This window comes from Prunus dulcis, chromosome 6, assembly GCF_902201215.1.
Source record: "Prunus dulcis chromosome 6, ALMONDv2, whole genome shotgun sequence".
In the NCBI taxonomy this organism is placed as follows: Eukaryota; Viridiplantae; Streptophyta; class Magnoliopsida; order Rosales; family Rosaceae; genus Prunus; species Prunus dulcis.
The window spans coordinates 9,756,624-9,773,189 of record NC_047655.1 but is presented as its reverse complement, the minus strand read 5'-3'; the positions used below and the strand labels follow the sequence as shown (position 1 = coordinate 9,773,189).

The 16,566-nt window shown below is 39.0% G+C and overlaps 1 pseudogene across 1 annotated transcript; it reads left to right on the top strand.

Annotated features, from left to right (window-relative positions):
- Positions 1–7,567: 7,567 nt before the first annotated feature.
- Positions 7,568–9,538, top strand: LOC117631845 (annotated as a pseudogene). The gene is made up of 2 exons (XR_004586363.1): positions 7,568–8,039; positions 8,154–9,538. The product of XR_004586363.1 is annotated as a heat shock cognate 70 kDa protein-like (transcript).
- The last annotated feature ends 7,028 nt before the right edge of the window (positions 9,539–16,566 follow it).

Genomic DNA, 16,566 nt, shown 5'->3' with positions numbered 1-16,566 from the left:
AAAAAACAACAAGATATCGGGAAACAATTTATTCACTTCAAGGTATAATGTAATGGAACATCCTATGAATTAGTGGCAACCACAATACTGACTCTACTATGGCCCTCCTTTCAAATGTAAGAAAATGAAAGAAATTGGCACCATCCCTTCAGTTTTTTCTTAACAAAAAACCAAAGATAAATTCATAAATAAACCATCAAAACGGTATAAAATGTTTGTAAGACATGTACAATTACAAAATTATAAGTTCTCCTCAGAAACAGACTTCTCTAAGTATCCATACACAAACAACAAAAGCAAAAGCTTAAACAGTTAGCTTATAGCAAAATCAATGTCCCCATTTCTCTAAACCACAGCTGCTGGTGGTAGGTTCCCATCTTCACTCATTTCCCGCTTTCTTTTAAGCACACAATGATCAAGCACAAAACAGCAAACTTTTAAACAACTCATATTACACCACATATGGTTCTAAACAAAACTCATCCATATCCAATATGCAAGCCCTAAACTTAGTAAACAAAGTTATACAAAAATATGTCGAATTAACAAGCATTATTCTCAAACAAAAAGTATGATATGGTTGGGAGTTTACAAGTTCAAATATTTATACAATACTTGATTTTGTCAAACTCTGTCTTGAGATATTTTATCAATCTAGAAGTTTCTTTCATATATGAAAAACTACGAACGATAACAAAGGAAATTCTTTCTATGTAAATTATTCTTCGATTCCATCAGACAACCATGCAAATCCTTTGCACAATTGAGTGTAATGTGAAGGGTCGCTACCTCGTTGGAAGATAAAGAGAAAAAAATTAAGGAATTTAGCAAGCCACCAACAGTTTGCTTAAGATATTTCAAAATGGTTGCTTCCATCATGGAGTTTTAGCCACAAATTCTTTTCATGGCCACATTTTCTACGTAAAATATAATCAGCGAGTATTTTTTGGTAATGATCCACAGAGAAGAAATCACCATACACAGGTTAATTGTCTTACACTTTAGATATCATCTTCAACAAACAAAATAGATACCAATTAGACTTCTAAGAAGGTTAAATGCAATGCTCATAAAGACTCATACTAAGCCACCAAATACCATTCAATAACTGCTACAAAAACCATAATAAAACCATACTAAAACTAAAAATACAACTGCACTAAAATGCCAACACAACATCACTACATTAGCAATACACTAGCAAAAAAACACAATACGACAGCAACAGCAACAGCAACAGCAACACAACAGCAGTGCAAGCATCAGTCCACAAAGAACAAACCCATTCACTGTTTGAAACAAGGAATCATCATACTCAGATCATTTCAGACAAACCCCTAAAACAATTTCGATGAAACCCCTAAACCAATTTCAGAGAAACCCCTAAACCTTCAACCAATTTCAGAAACCCCTAAACCTTCAACCAATTTCGAACAAACCCCTAAACTAATTTCAGCGAAACCCCTAAACCTTCAACCAATTTCGAACAAACCCCTCAGCCAATTTCAGAGAAATGCATAAACCCTAAAACAACTTCAGAGAAACCCTTAAACTGTAAGAAAATGCCGATGAACAGTACTGTCGCTGGGAGAGGAAGAGAGAAGAGACAGTCGGAGCTGAGTGAGGAGAGACTGAGAGCTGAAGGACCACAGATTCGGAGCAAAGCCACCGGAGAGTGAAGAGAAACAGAGGGCAGCGAAGAGACAGAGGCGAGAGAGAACTTCAGCAAAACAGAGACAATAAAATTTCAGCAAAAGTGATATCTGTGCAATAAGGGGACAATAAAATTGTATTTATAGGTGATAGTTCCAAAATTTTTAAAAAAGGGTGGTATTTTCAATTACAATTATAAAAATGGTGGCATTTTGGGCTATTTCCCTAAAAATAAACCATAAGTAATCCTCAAATTAAGGATTTAAATTAACAAATTTACAATAAAGATTTAATAAATAAAAAAAGTAGAAACTTAAAATGGAACCAACTGAAAGCAGAGAAAATTACCAAAGGCTACGGTGGAGCATAAAGCATTTAAGTTTTTGAGAGGAATGTGCAGAGAAATAGTGTAAGAACCCAAAACAAAATATCAAAAAAGAAAGAAAATATCTAAAAAGTAAAGAAAATATCTTTTAGCGAAAAGACCAAATTGCCCTCGCATATTTTAATAGGGGAAAATTTAACTTTTTAATTGAAAAAGAATTTGGGAATTTCGCTTACGCCATTGCGTAGAGCGCGGCGAAAGGAGTTCGTAGACACGGAGTAGACCCGAATCGGAGCCGTAACGAAGAAGTTATGGTCTAAAAACCGCGAAGGGCAAAATGGTAATTTGGTCAAAAAGTCAGATTTTATAGCTCTCTCTCTCCTCTCCCCCGTCAGCCTTTTCTCTCTCCTCCCGTCTCGGTTTCGCAGCGACCTTCTCCCCTTCCCGACGTCGCACCGGCCACCTCGCTTGGAGCTGATCTCCGAGACCGGTGCCAAACGAACCAGCACACGACGGCGAACATTCCCCGAGCTGGCGCCGCTGCTGCCGTGGCCGGAATCGGCCGGAAATCGCCATGGAAGCCGACGGTGCAGTTTGAACTTCCAGTTCAGATTTCTTCTCCGTTTCTCCACCAAATCGATCGAGTAAGGTATGGTTTCTCAGCTATTTTTCATGTTCGAGCTGATGGGCATATGGGTCTCGATCGATTTTAGCTCTAAGGGGTTCGATTTTCGAATTGAAATCTGGCCGGAACTTCGGCCGCTCGAAACTACCATTTCCGTTCACTTTTTGGGGGTAGTCCAAGAACAAAAGTGACTCCAAATGGGGTTTTTTACCTAGGATAGGAGTTTGGAGTCTCGGTTCCACGATTTTTCGGCACACCCGAATCGCTTTGACACCCGATCTGCCCCGCGCGTGTGGCGGCGCGTGGGCCAGGGTGGTGGCATGTATCTGGCCAGTTTTGAGGTCCTCGTGTCGTCACGAGCGCATGGGATTTCGCGGACCTCAATTCGGAGTCCGTTTGAGCCCCGAACGGATTTTCCATATCGCGCGATCCGTGGGTGCAGTGTCGTGTGATCGTTGGATCTAGCTGAATTTTGGATATGTCGGTCTACGTGACTTCAGGATCGCGTAGCATTCGACGGATTGCGAATCGGAGTCCCGGATACTCCGGAATCGCGAACCTTGGGGCTAGGGTTAGGGTTTTAAGCGATAATGCGATTTTGGCCAATCCGACCGTCCGTTGCGGACCCAAAGTCGTAGAACATGGTTCCCGTCCTATGAGAAACCTTCAGGGAAGACCAGATTGGCCATCGGAAATCGTGGACCCCACGGGTCCCGGGTCGACCGATCTGACGGTTATCGCTTAGCTGGGTATAGGACCTCCCAAAACTGGTCCAACTGTCCGAAAAGGCTAATGGGGATATAGGAGTATTTTGAATTGAAAAGCACGTATTTTTAGGAGCCGGGGGCAGGGTGTTTAGTTGAAATTCGTTTTATTCAGCAGTTTATTAATTTAATCTTTCGGGGTAATCAGGCACCAGGAGCCCAACAGAAGTGCAAAAGAGACCTTCGAGGGGTCGAAGTAGCTCGGACCATCTGTGAGTAGACATTCTTTCATAAATCAATTTTTATGAATGATTTGATGTGATTTTATATAAATAAGTTTATAAGTGATTTTATTTTGATTTTATATAAGAGAGTTTTTATAAATGAGTCTGTTCGAATAAATTTCCTTATTTGATCATGAGTAAGTTTTATTATGCTTCCGAGCACGATTATTACAGTAATAGTTCTATAAGTCGGTGCTGCTTATTTACCAGTTATAGAAACAGAGTTTGAATTTCGAATCAGTTGAGACCGCAGCACGACTTGAGTTTTACAGTTATTCTTCAGATAGTTCTTGTTTAAAGGAATTTATTTTAAAACTACCTCGTACCCATTTTCTTTGGTGATTACCCAGAGTTGGACCGATGTCTATGGACATCCAGTCCGATTTCAGTTAGTCAGTGCACTTGACTTGCCTCACGAGTTCGGGGACGCTCGGACCGTGAGTGCCAGGATTTGCGGCTCGGCAGACTTGGTGTCCCGAGACCTGCCAGGATTGCGGCTCGGCTGACTCTGTGTCCCCGAGACCTGCCAGGATTGCGGATCAGGCTGACTACGGTCCCCTGCATCCTGCCAGAGCGACTCGAGCTGACTTGGTGTCACCGAGGAATCTGCCGGCGGGACAGGCTGATCATAGTCCCCTGATTTCGCCAGTTTGCGGCTCGGGTAGCCTGTGTGACGCCCGAGACTTGCCAGGGAATTGACGGAAAGGACAGGGGTACGAACTGGTAGTATTTTCAAAAGGTTTTGAGTTTCTTTTACTTAATTATGATTTTCAGTTATTTTTAAATCAGCTTTTCTGATTTTTCAAGTATAGATGCCTTTATCTTTGCTCAGTTATGCAAAGCTTGAGTATAGAGTTTTTAAACACGTTTGATTTCAGCACTTTTATGGAAGCTTTGATTTCAGTGGTTTTGTATGAAACTTTCGAGCTTGAGTATGGCTGATATAGAATGCCTTGAGTTGAATATGCTTGGCGTAGAAAGTACGTATTCAGTTTTATTTAGCTAAATTTCTTTTTACAATGGGGGATATTAAGTTTAAGATAATTGTTTTGAAGAACATTATTTTTTTCCACTCACATTTTCAAACTGTTTTTCACCCCCAGGCCATAGAGGTACGCGGGATCCACCATTGGGCCAGTCATAGCTTCCGCACTACCAAGTAAGGTAGAGTTGTAGAAAATCCTTTAAACCTTGAGAACTTGAGAATATGCTCTGATATCCAATTGAAAAAAAAAATTGGAGATTGGAATTGAATTGATTACTGGAAACATTCTGGCTGTTGAGTGAAATATTTGAGATTGTTTGACAGGTGAAAAATTTTGGGATTGGTCAAAATACAGAGGAAACTCTGCCGAATTTTCGGCAGAAGTCTAAGGAAAATTTAAAGAGAAATTGAAGTAAGAAGGGTAAAAAGGTCATTTGCGCCCGACATTCGCCAGGTGTCGGACACATACAGGACTTGGCTCGAACTCCAAAGTGGAAATTGGGTCGGGTCCTGTCAAATAGGGTGTAGAAGAAGGTGTGGATAACATAATACTCCCAAAAAAAAAAAAAAAAAAAGCCAAAATATAGACGCAAACAAGAATCTTAATCAATTCCACATAATAGAGGTAGTGTTCAAACTTAGAATAAAAAGAGAAGAATTAAAATTCGGAATTACAATTCAGATAATGGAGGTGTTAGATGCCCATTTTTACTTTTCCTTCCTCTTCCTCTGTTTCCCAAGAAAACAAATAAACAAAATCAGTCAAATATCACCACAAAGTTGATATAGATTCAAATTTTTATTGAGGAGTTGGGTTTAATCCTCGGATTTGGTGGCTTTGATTCAGGTCCTTTGACTTTTGTGCCATATAGAATTACATTCATTTTTTAATATTTATTGAAGTAATCTTTTTATTATTTTATTTTTAAAATCATTTTTTGTTCCAACTCCAACTATTATTAATATAATTGACTTCCTGATACAACGGCAAATCCAGGATTCTCGAGTCAAGAGGTCTTAGTGTAAAAGTGTCAAAAATTCTCTTACGCAATAGCTGATGCTTTGCCCCAGTTCACTAAAAAAGCACATTAAGTTACTTTTTTAGATTTCGAAATGATATAATTCCTTTCTTCGGATCCTTATCATACATTTGTTGCTATAAAGTCTTTTATTCCTTTCTTCTTATCTTCTTCTCCATTATTTTATTTCCTTCTTCAGCCAAAGGGTAAGGGGAGTTGGCATGAATAAGAATTTAATGGAAATTTTGACTTATATGTTAACTTTGGTTTTGAAACTATTAATTGGTTTATGTTTGACGCAGGGTTGGGAGGTGAAGAAAGAATTGGGAAATAATTTATAGAAAAGTTGATATAAATTTAAATTTTCATTGAGAAGTTGGGTTTAATCCACGGATTTGGTGACTTTGATAGAAGTTCTTTGACTTTTGTGCCACATAGAATTATATTCTTTTTTAAATATTTTATGATGTAATATTTTTATTTTTATTTTTTTAAAATCATTTATTGTTCCAGTGTTGCCCCTTATGCCTTGAATTGGGTAATAGTAATTTATGTGATAATAATTAGCCATTTATGACGCTTGTCATTGAATAGAAAAGGAAAATATTGCAAACATATCCTAAAAATCACATTGTTACAAACTATTATATATTGTGAACCAGAGCATTTGATTGTGGATCTTTTAGTTTTTATTAAAATACTTATAGGCTAATTTTTATTTGGCTGCTTGGCGACCAGAGCATTTTATTGTGAAGGTCATGCCCATACCCTTTTTTTGGTGACCAGAGCTTCGTTTTGGGGTGCTTGGTGGATGACTGCAGGTCTATTTTGGCAAAATTTCCTCGAGCCTCTATTTTACATGTTTTTAGAGAAGCAAATACTGTAGCACATCGTTCAGCACATAAGTTATAGGTAACAATTTTTATTTTGTTCACCCCATGGTAAACGTATATTACATACTCTTGTAGATACATTATTCTATGGTGTAGGTATATTGTTCTACTACCTATTGCGTAGGTGCATATGTGTTTTTCATATTTTCGACAATGTATAATAATATTTTATTTACCTTTTTTTTTTAGGTAACATATAGGTTTTATTTGTCTATTTTTGTGTCTAACTTATCTGTTAATTTATGTTCCTAATTTATAGGTAGTCTTTTAATTTATGTTCATGACTTATAGATAACACGATTTATCACTAAGTTTTTTCATGGGTATAGCCTGAATAATTGGTATAATATGTGGGTTTTTACTTTCATTAATTAAATTGTATTTTATCCATAAATTAGGTCAATATCATCAAGGAAAGAATTCAAAATTTAAAAACTGAAATTCAATTACGAGGAAATAATGTATTAAATTTAGATTTTCAATATGTTTTCCTTTTTTGTCCTAATGGGTAAAATCGACACAACAAAAAATTAATAAAAGTCAAATGACCTATATCTAAAATCCAAAACGCTTGGACTAAACCCAATGATAGCTAATCGTTTTGGACCTAGATATAAGAAAGTTTAAAAAAAACAAAAAAAAAACACACATATATGTGTATATATTTGAAATTAAGATGATCAACTGATATACTTCACCTCTCCACTCCAAACTTGTCTGCCAATCTCCCTCCCAGTACTTCCATGGCCGCAGAGAACATGCCAACAATACTGATTCCAATCAAGCTCACGAGTGATATATATAACTATCGAGAGTGGAAGTTTTTCACTCTTTCATATTTTCACCACCACCATCTTTCTGGAATCATTGACGGAACAGAGCCTCCTCCTGATCTGCAATCCCATCCTGACTTTATTAAATGGTGGAGAAGAGATCAAGAGGCTTTAAACTGGCTGAAAGCCACTCTATCTGATGGTCTCCGACAACGTGTCAATCTGGAGGCACACTTTGCCGGTCTCGTTCACACTGACATCCATAGGATCAAATATCATCTGCACAAAGTGAGGAAAGATGCCACTATGTCAATGGCTGACTATCTCAAACAAATCAAAGAGCTGGCGGAGATGCTTGCAGACGCTGGTGCTCCTGTGGAAGATCGCGACCTTCTTCATCTACACATCCTGCCGGGATTGCCAGAGGAGTATAATCCCTTTCGTGCATGGATAAACAACAATCCTCTAATAAGTTTTTGGGATGAGTTTCAAGACTTACTGTTGAAGGAGGAAGTACATCTGGATGAACAGAGCAGAAGTGCTGCCATAAATCATTATCAGGATGGCCGAGAAGAAGACCATGCCATCGGGATCGATCTGGGAACAACGTACTCCCGAGTAGCCGTGTGGCAGAAGGATCATGTGGAAATCATACTGAATGATCACGGGAACAGGAAGACTGCATCTTATGTTGCCTCCGTAGAAGCTGATGAGACTGTTTTGGTAGGCGATGCAGCATTTAACCAAGTCGTCAGAAACACCGCCAACTCAATTTTTGGTATGTAGGATTAAAATGATCAATTACTACTACAATTGTTGTCTAGTGTTTTCTTGTTATTCTCTTCTCTTGTCTTGACTTATATTTCTTTGGTTATAACTTGTCAATTTACAGATACAAAGAGGTTAATCGGTAGGAGATTCAGTGACACCTCTGTTCAAAGTGATGTGAAGCTCTGGCCATTCAAGGTCATTGAAGGCCCAGGCGACAAGCCCATGATTTTGGTTACCCACAATGGCCAAGAGAAACAATGTTATGCTGAAGATATCACAGCCATGGTTCTTGATAAGATGCGGAAGATTGCCGAGAACTACCTGGGCTCAACTGTGAAAAGTGCAGTAATCACTGTCCCTGCTTACTTCGGTGACTCACAGCGTCGGGCAACAAAAGCTGCTGGTCTTTCTGCAGGCATAAATGTGATGCGTATTATGAACGAACCGAGCGCTGCGGCCATTTCTTTTGGCCTTTACAAGAAGGCCGGGTGGAGTAGCCCGCGAAACGTACGTGATGATATTTGATTTGGGTGGTGGCACTTTAGATGTGTCCTTGCTTACCATGAGCACTTCTGGTGACTTTCAAGTCAAGGCAACGGCTGGAGACACTCACCTTGGCGGCCAAGACTTCGATAACAGATTGGTGAACTACTGTGCTGAGAAATTCAAGAGGGAGCATAAATTGGACGTTAGTGGAAACAAGAGAGCTCTTAGGAGGTTAAAAAATGAATGTGAGAAGGCAAAGAAGAGACTCTCATTTGAGTCTGACATTGACGTTGAAATTGACTGTTTGTGTGAGAATACTGATTTCACCGTAACTTTTACTCGTGCCATATTTGAACAAGTAAACATGGATTTATTCATCAAGTGTATGGATCCTGTGAAAAAGTGTTTGGCGTATGCAAAAATGAACATAAACGGTGTCGATGATGTTCTTCTTGCTGGCGGCTCTTCTAGAATTCCAATGGTGCAGCAGCTATTACAGAAGTTTTTCAAGGGGAAGGAGCTGTGCAAGGGCGTCAATCCAGATGAGGCAGTGGCTTATGGTGCCGCTATTCAAGCCGCAGCCTTGAGTGGGAATGGAAAGGGGAAGTTTATTCAAGACTTCACTCTCAAGGATGTCACTCCTCTGCCGCTTGTTATGGAGGGTACAGATGTTAAAGGTATGAAAAAATTAATGAATTTGATTCCAAGAAACACTATAATTCCCGTGAGGAAGTGCAGAGAATTCTGTACCGTTAAGGACAACCAGGTTTTGATTGACTTCCGCATATATGAAGGTGAGAGTAGCATACCAGCAAATCTCAACTTTTTGGCTGAATGCAGCTTCCATGGCATTCCTCCAGCTCCCAAACATGTTCATATAATTCCATGTTTTCTTCGAAATTGATGCCGACGGTATCTTGAGTGTCTCTGCTGTCAATAAGTCCACTGGCCAGAAGTATGAGATGATAATCAACCGAGACAGGCCGAAGAACCTTGAGGGAGATGAGACTTAAAAAATGATAATCGATGCCATGCTAAATATATTGTAAAATCAATTTGATATATCTTTACTGGTTTACTTGTACCAGGTTATATTGTTTAAGGGTGAAATCATGTATTTGTTATATACTTCATCCACCACCGGATACTTGAGGAATGATCATCGATGCCACGCGCCTAACGCTGAAATAGTGCACTGTGGATCTCGTTTGAGCCCCTATATTTTGCTTTGCCATCTTTTCCATTTTCACTATGTTTTCAGATACCTAATTTAAAACTACTTAAGCTTTTCACTTAAAATCCAACCCCTTTCTTGTTTAAAAGATATACATTTTTTTTTTTTTTAAGGAATGATTTTTCCATTTTTATAAGGAATTATTGTTTTTGTAGCTGTTTTTTTTAATAATGTAAATGGTGTTATAGAACTAGAATAATCAGAGTATGAGAAGTACCACTGTAATATTGGGAGTGGAATTATATTTCTCTTTGTGGTGTTTACACTGACAGAATTTCTCCTCAGATAGACTCCACTCTTTCTCTTCTCTCTGACTCTCACTCTATTCTCTTCTCTCTTTCATGTGTATTTACAAGCAAATATAATGCCTATTTATAGGCAAAGCAAATGGCTTTTAAGAGAGACATAATCATTTCTCCCCAACATCATTATCTCATCTTTTGACTAATACCCTCTAGCTTTATCTCCATCTTTTGACTAATGCCCTATAGTTTTATCTATGTGGGCTTCACTTCTTTATAGCACTCCCTCTTGAAGACCACATGTCCCTAGATTGGTTGCCTCATTAAAACATTGCTTGGAAAAACCCAGTGGGAAAAAACCTAAGTGAAGGAAAAAGAATACAACTTTATTTGGGACATAAGGGTAATGCACTCATGTTGCCTCGTTAAAACCTTGCTAGGAAAAACCCGGTGGGAAAAAACCCTAGTCGAAGGAAAAAGAGTACAACGCGCATATGTCCTGTGTTAGAGGACTCTTGAATGCTCCCCCTGATTTTGCATGCTCCAACTTGATTGCTTGCAGAGTTGTCAGAATCTGATGCCATGCACTAACTTTTGGAATGTACATTTTGGCAATGATTTGGTGAAGAGATCTGCCAGTTATCGCTTGAGCGGATTTGTCTGAATTTGATTTCTTGACTCTTCTGGAGCTCATGTGTGTAGAAAAACTTTGGTGATATGTGCTTAGTCCTGTTACCCTTGATATACCCTCCTGTGATTTGAGCAATACAAGCTGCATTGTCCTCATTCAGGATTGTTGGAGTATCTGTTGCTGAGGATAGGGCACATGTGCTTCGGATGTGATGGATCACCGACCTTAACCAAACGCATTCACGACTAGCTTCATGGAGGGCAAGTATTTCTGAGTGATTGGAAGATGTGGCCACTAGTGTTTGTTTCGTTGAGCGCCATGAGATTGCAGTTCCTCCACATGTAAATACATACCCAGTCTGTGATCGTCCTTGATGTGAATCAGAGAAATATCCTGCATCAGCATAACCAACAATACTCTGGGCGTTGGTCGATTCACTGGAATAGAATAAGCCCATGTCTATTGTCCCACGAAGGTATCGTAGAACATGTTTGATGCCGGTCCAATGTCGCCTTGTTGGAGCAGAACTGTACCTTGCTAACAGATTTACTGAAAATGATATGTCTGGTTTGGTACATTGTGCTAGGTACAATAAAGCACCTATTGCACTAAGATATGGTACTTCTGGACCAAGGACCATTTCATCATCCCCTTTTGGACGATATGGGTCTTTCTTAGTGTCAAGCGATCGAACGACCATTGGAGTGCTAAGTGGATGGGCTTTATCCATGCCAAACCGTTTCAATACTTTTTCAGTATAAGTTGATTGATGCACCAAAATTCCATTAGCACTGTGTTCAATCTGCAAGCCAAGACAATATTTTGTCTTTCCAAGGTCTTTCATCTCAAACTCACGTTTGAGATAATCAGCAGTCTTTTGAAGCTCTTCAAAAGTTCCAATTAGATTCATGTCGTCGACATATACTGCCACTATCGCAAATCCAGACTCTGATTTCTTAATAAACACACATGGGCAAATAGGATCATTTGTGTATCCTTCCTTCAGTAAATACTGACTGAGACGATTGTACCACATTCATCCAGATTGTTTTAGCCCATATAATGATCTTCTCAATTTAATTGAGAACATGCCCCGTGGTTTATTTCTGGCTGCTTCAGGCTGCTTGAATCCTTCTGGGACTTTCATGTATATATCTGTATCCAATTCTCCATACAGATATGCGGTAATGACATCCATGAGTCTCATTTCAAGTTTTTCTGAAACCGCCAAACTTATTAAGTAACGGAATGTAATTGTGTCCATTACTGGAGAGTACGTTTCCACATAATCAATTCCAGGCCTTTGTGAAAAACCTTGCGCAACGAGTCGCGCTTCATACCTTGAGATCTCATTTTTCTCATTGCGCTTTCTTGTAAATACCCACTTGTAACCTACAGGGTTCACATTGGGTGGAGTTGGAATAATATGTCCAAAAACACTCTTTTTTTCCAAAGAATTTAATTCTGCCTGGATTGCATCTTTCCACTTAGGCCAATCTTGCCTCTGTGTACATTCATTAATAGAGCATGGCTCAATATCATCATCTTTTATGATCTCAGCAGCCACTGAGAATGCAAATATATCATCGATGATCATCTCATTTCTACTCCACAATTCATTAGTGGACATATAATTTATGGAGATTTCTTGACTTTCAGGTACAGTTGCCACTCTTGGGGCACTTGTCTCACCAATGACGTTTTCCTTTTCAGGAAGTACCTGTCCCTCTTTGGGGGCATTTGAATTATGAATTGTGGGCTCTCTATTTATTTCATTTGGATTCATTTTGTCCATCAACTTCCTCTTTCGAGGAACTGAATCCTTTGAGCCTAGTGGTCTGCCACGCTTTAGGCGTGCAGCAGATGAACCATTTGTTGGCACATTGCTTTGTCCATTATGGACATCAATCCGTGCGGGTGCATTTGCAGCTGGGATATGAGATTTCGTCACCTTTGCTGCATCATTAAATGCATCTGGCATCTGATTTGCAATACTTTGGAGGTGAACGATCCTTCTCACTTCGCTTTCGCATTGAGCAGTATGAGGATCGAGATGAGACAATGTGGATACATTCCATGATAATTCATGTCGTTTTTCAGGAATGAGTTTGCCTTGTTCTTTAGACACAGATTTTTCTCCCCTAATGGTGGGAAGATTGTCTCATCAAAATCACAATCCGCAAATCGTGCGGTAAAAATATCACCCGTCAGGGGTTCCAAGTATCTGATGATAGATGGTGAATCAAAACCAACATAAATTCCCAATCTGCGTTGAGGGCCCATCTTAGTACGTTGCGGTGGTGCAATGGGCACATATACCGCACACCCAAAAATTCTTAAATGTGAAATGTTTGGTTGATTCCCCAATACGAGTTGTATTGGAGAATATTGATTGTTGGCGACGGGCCTCAATCGCACAAGTGATGCTGCATGTAAAATGGCATATCCCCAAGCAGAAACTGGCAACTTTGTTTTCATTAGCAAAGTGCGTGCTATCAACTGAAGACGCTTAATTAAAGCTTCTGCCAAGCCATTTTGAGTATGCACATGGGGAACAGGATGTTCAATATCAATGCCTAGTGACATGCAGTAGTCATCAAAAGTCTGAGATGTAAATTCACCAGCATTATCGAGTCTGATTGACTTAATGGGATAATCTGGGAATTGGGCTTGTAATTTAATTATCTGAGCCAAAAGCCTAGCAAATGCCATATTCCGAGTAGATAAAAGACAAACATGTGACCATCGGGTAGATGCGTCCACCAAGACCATAAAGTACCGAAATGGTCCACATAGGGGATGAATAGGTCCACAAATGTCCCTTTGAATTCTCTGCAAAAATGATGGAGACTCAACATCAACCTTTGGTTGTGATGGTCTGATCACCAACTTCCCTTGTGAACAAGCTTGGCAAAAGATGTCACTTGATAACATAATGTGTTTAGTCAACAAGGGATGTCCTTTAGAGTTGGTGATGATCTTGCGCATCATGGTGGATCCAGGATGACCCAACCTGTCATGCCAAAGCTTAAAAGCATTTGAGTCAATGGACTCTTGGTCCATGACACTATGTGCCTCAATTGTCCGTATGGTTGTATAATACAACCCTTATGAGAGCGCACAAAGCTTCTCCAGTATACGCTTTTGGGTATCACTGGAGGTAATGCAAAGATATTCCATGTTTTCCTCTTTCTTTGTTTCAACATGGTAGCCATTCAAACGTATATCTTTGAAACTCAACAGATTCCTTCTAGAGTTAGATGAATACAAAGCATCTGGAATGGACAATATTGTTCCATTTGGTAACATAATTTGGGCTATTCCTGAGCCTTCAATCAGATCTGCATGACCTGATATGGTTGTTACCTTTGCTTTTGTAAGCATTAATTTTGAGAAATACTTCCGATCTTGAAGCATCGTATGAGTAGTCGCGCTGTTTGAGAGAAAAATATCTTTGCCATAGCCTTTGTTTTGAGGGCATCCATAATTTACATCCATGCCTTCAAATAAGTAAAATAAGCTGAATCAATAAAGAAGAAAACATTACCACTTTTATTGGATTGAAATTTAAACAACACTTCAGCTAATACAAATAGTACATTAAGGAATTTAATCTAATTCGGACTCATAAGCTTCATTCCCTCTTTCGATAACAAAATTAGAAACATCCAGATGCGTCTTGTTTAGTTGACGTGATATTTCTGATGAGCCGTCTGTGGCTAGCGGAGCATGATCAATGTAATTTATCTCCACTTTCCTGTTCTTAAGTGAAGCTTGATAGAGATCCGCCAAATGCTTGGGCGTACGACATGCGCGCACCCAATGTCCCTTTGCACCACATCTATGACAAGTGCTTTCAACATTTCTAGGCACATGGCTCATCTGTGCCTTTCCCTTATTACGGGATGCATTTTTGCCATTCGTGGATGGACCGCTCCTTGGACCTAAACCCTCTGAACGAGCACCACGATTTTTTCTACTTCCTTGCCAATGGCCATGCTTGCCCCCTCGCCCATGTTTGTGGATACTGCCACGAGATGAAGTGGCATTCACTTCCTGAGATGCAGCATTTATTTCAGGAAGTGGTGCTGAGCCCGTTGGGTGAGATTGGTGATTCTTTAATAAGAGCTCATTATTCTGCTCAGCTAACAAGAGGCAAGATACAAGTTCCGAGTACTTCTTGAAACCGCTATGTCTGTATTGCTGCTGAAGGAGGACATTTGAAGCATGAAAAGTGCTCAGAGTTTTTTCAAGCATATCCTCCTCAGATATATTTTCCCCACATAGCCTCATTAATGAGGTAATTCTGTGCATAGCAGAGTTATACTCGGACACTGACTTGAAATCTTGAAATCTCAAGTGAGTCCATTCATATCTAGCTCTTGGGAGAGTCACCATCCTCTGGTGATCGTATCTTTCACCTAGAGCTTTCCATAGAACCAACGGTTCATCAACCACCACATATTCGCTCTTCAGCGCTTCATGGATGTGGCGGCGAAGAAAGATCATGGCCTTCGCATTCTATTCAGGCGAAGCATCATTCTCATCTACAATTGTTTGTCCGAGGCCATTGGCTTGTAGATGAATTTTGGCATCCAGGACCCATGATAAATAGTTGTCCCCGGAAAGGTCCAAGGCAGCAAACTCTAGTTTTGCCAAATTTGCCATCCAAAACTTTAGGCTCGAGATCTGGGACATTAAGCCACTTATTAATAGGAATTTCAGGCCCTCATTATTCAGGTATATTAATTGATGATAAAAATAAAGTGCTATGAATTTGCTGGTATGGACGATAAACCCGCACCATACCTTAAATAAAATTAAATGTGCGGTAAAGTAAATTCATAAAGTAAATTGCTTGTTGTATGGACGTTAATTCCGCACCATACTTTAAATAAAAGTAAATGTGCGGTAAAGTAAATTCATAAAGTATGAGGGTTAATTCCACATCATACTTTAAATAAAAGTAAATGTGCGGTAAAGTAAATTTATAAAGTATGAGGGTTAATTCCACATCATACTTTTAATAAAAGTAAATGTGCGGTAAAGTAAATTCATAAAGTATGAGGGTTAATTCCACATCATACTTTAAGTAAGAGTAAATGTGCTTGTATGGGCACTAATTCTGCTCCATACTTTTTAAATAAAAGTAAAGGCAGCTGTGGGGACGATAAACCCGCGCCACACCTTTAAATAAATATTGCCGTATGGGTAATAAACCTACACCATACCATAAATAAAATAAATGTGGGGATAAAAACCTCCACCTAATATATATGAAGTGCATAATATATCATATATTGTGGGCAATATAACTACGCCACTATTCAAGATATAATAGATGGGTTTTAAGATCACACCATCATTTTATTACAATAATTTGTGTTACAACGCGATGGGTAAAAAAAAAATTACACCACCATAAAATAACAGGACGGGGTATAAAAACCGCGCCATTCCAAATTACGTTACAAAGAAGTAAATTAAACAAGCATGGATGAAACAACATAAAAATTGCCTCTCTAATTCGTGTGTGTTTACAAGCAAATATCATGCCTATTTATAGGCAAAGCAAATGGCTTTTAAGGGAGACATAATAATTTCTCCCCAACATCATAATTCCATTTTTTAATTAATACCCTCTAGCCCTTTTTATATTGGGCTTCACTTCTTTATAACATATATATATAAAGAAGTTTTTTTTTTTTTTTTAGGTCTTTAAAAATTAGAGACTCTATGTGCAGTGACGCCACTTACACCATCAAAGGACCCCCGTGTATATATGCTATCAATGTTTGTTGACAGTCCCTTTGTTTTATTCAGCTACATAATCGCACTTTTCCCAATTGTGATTAATTTCAGAAAAGCCTCATGCTTCGGTTTGATTTGTTACATCATTTGTCACATCACCATTTCTCTGTTGGTGGAATCATAATCTCTC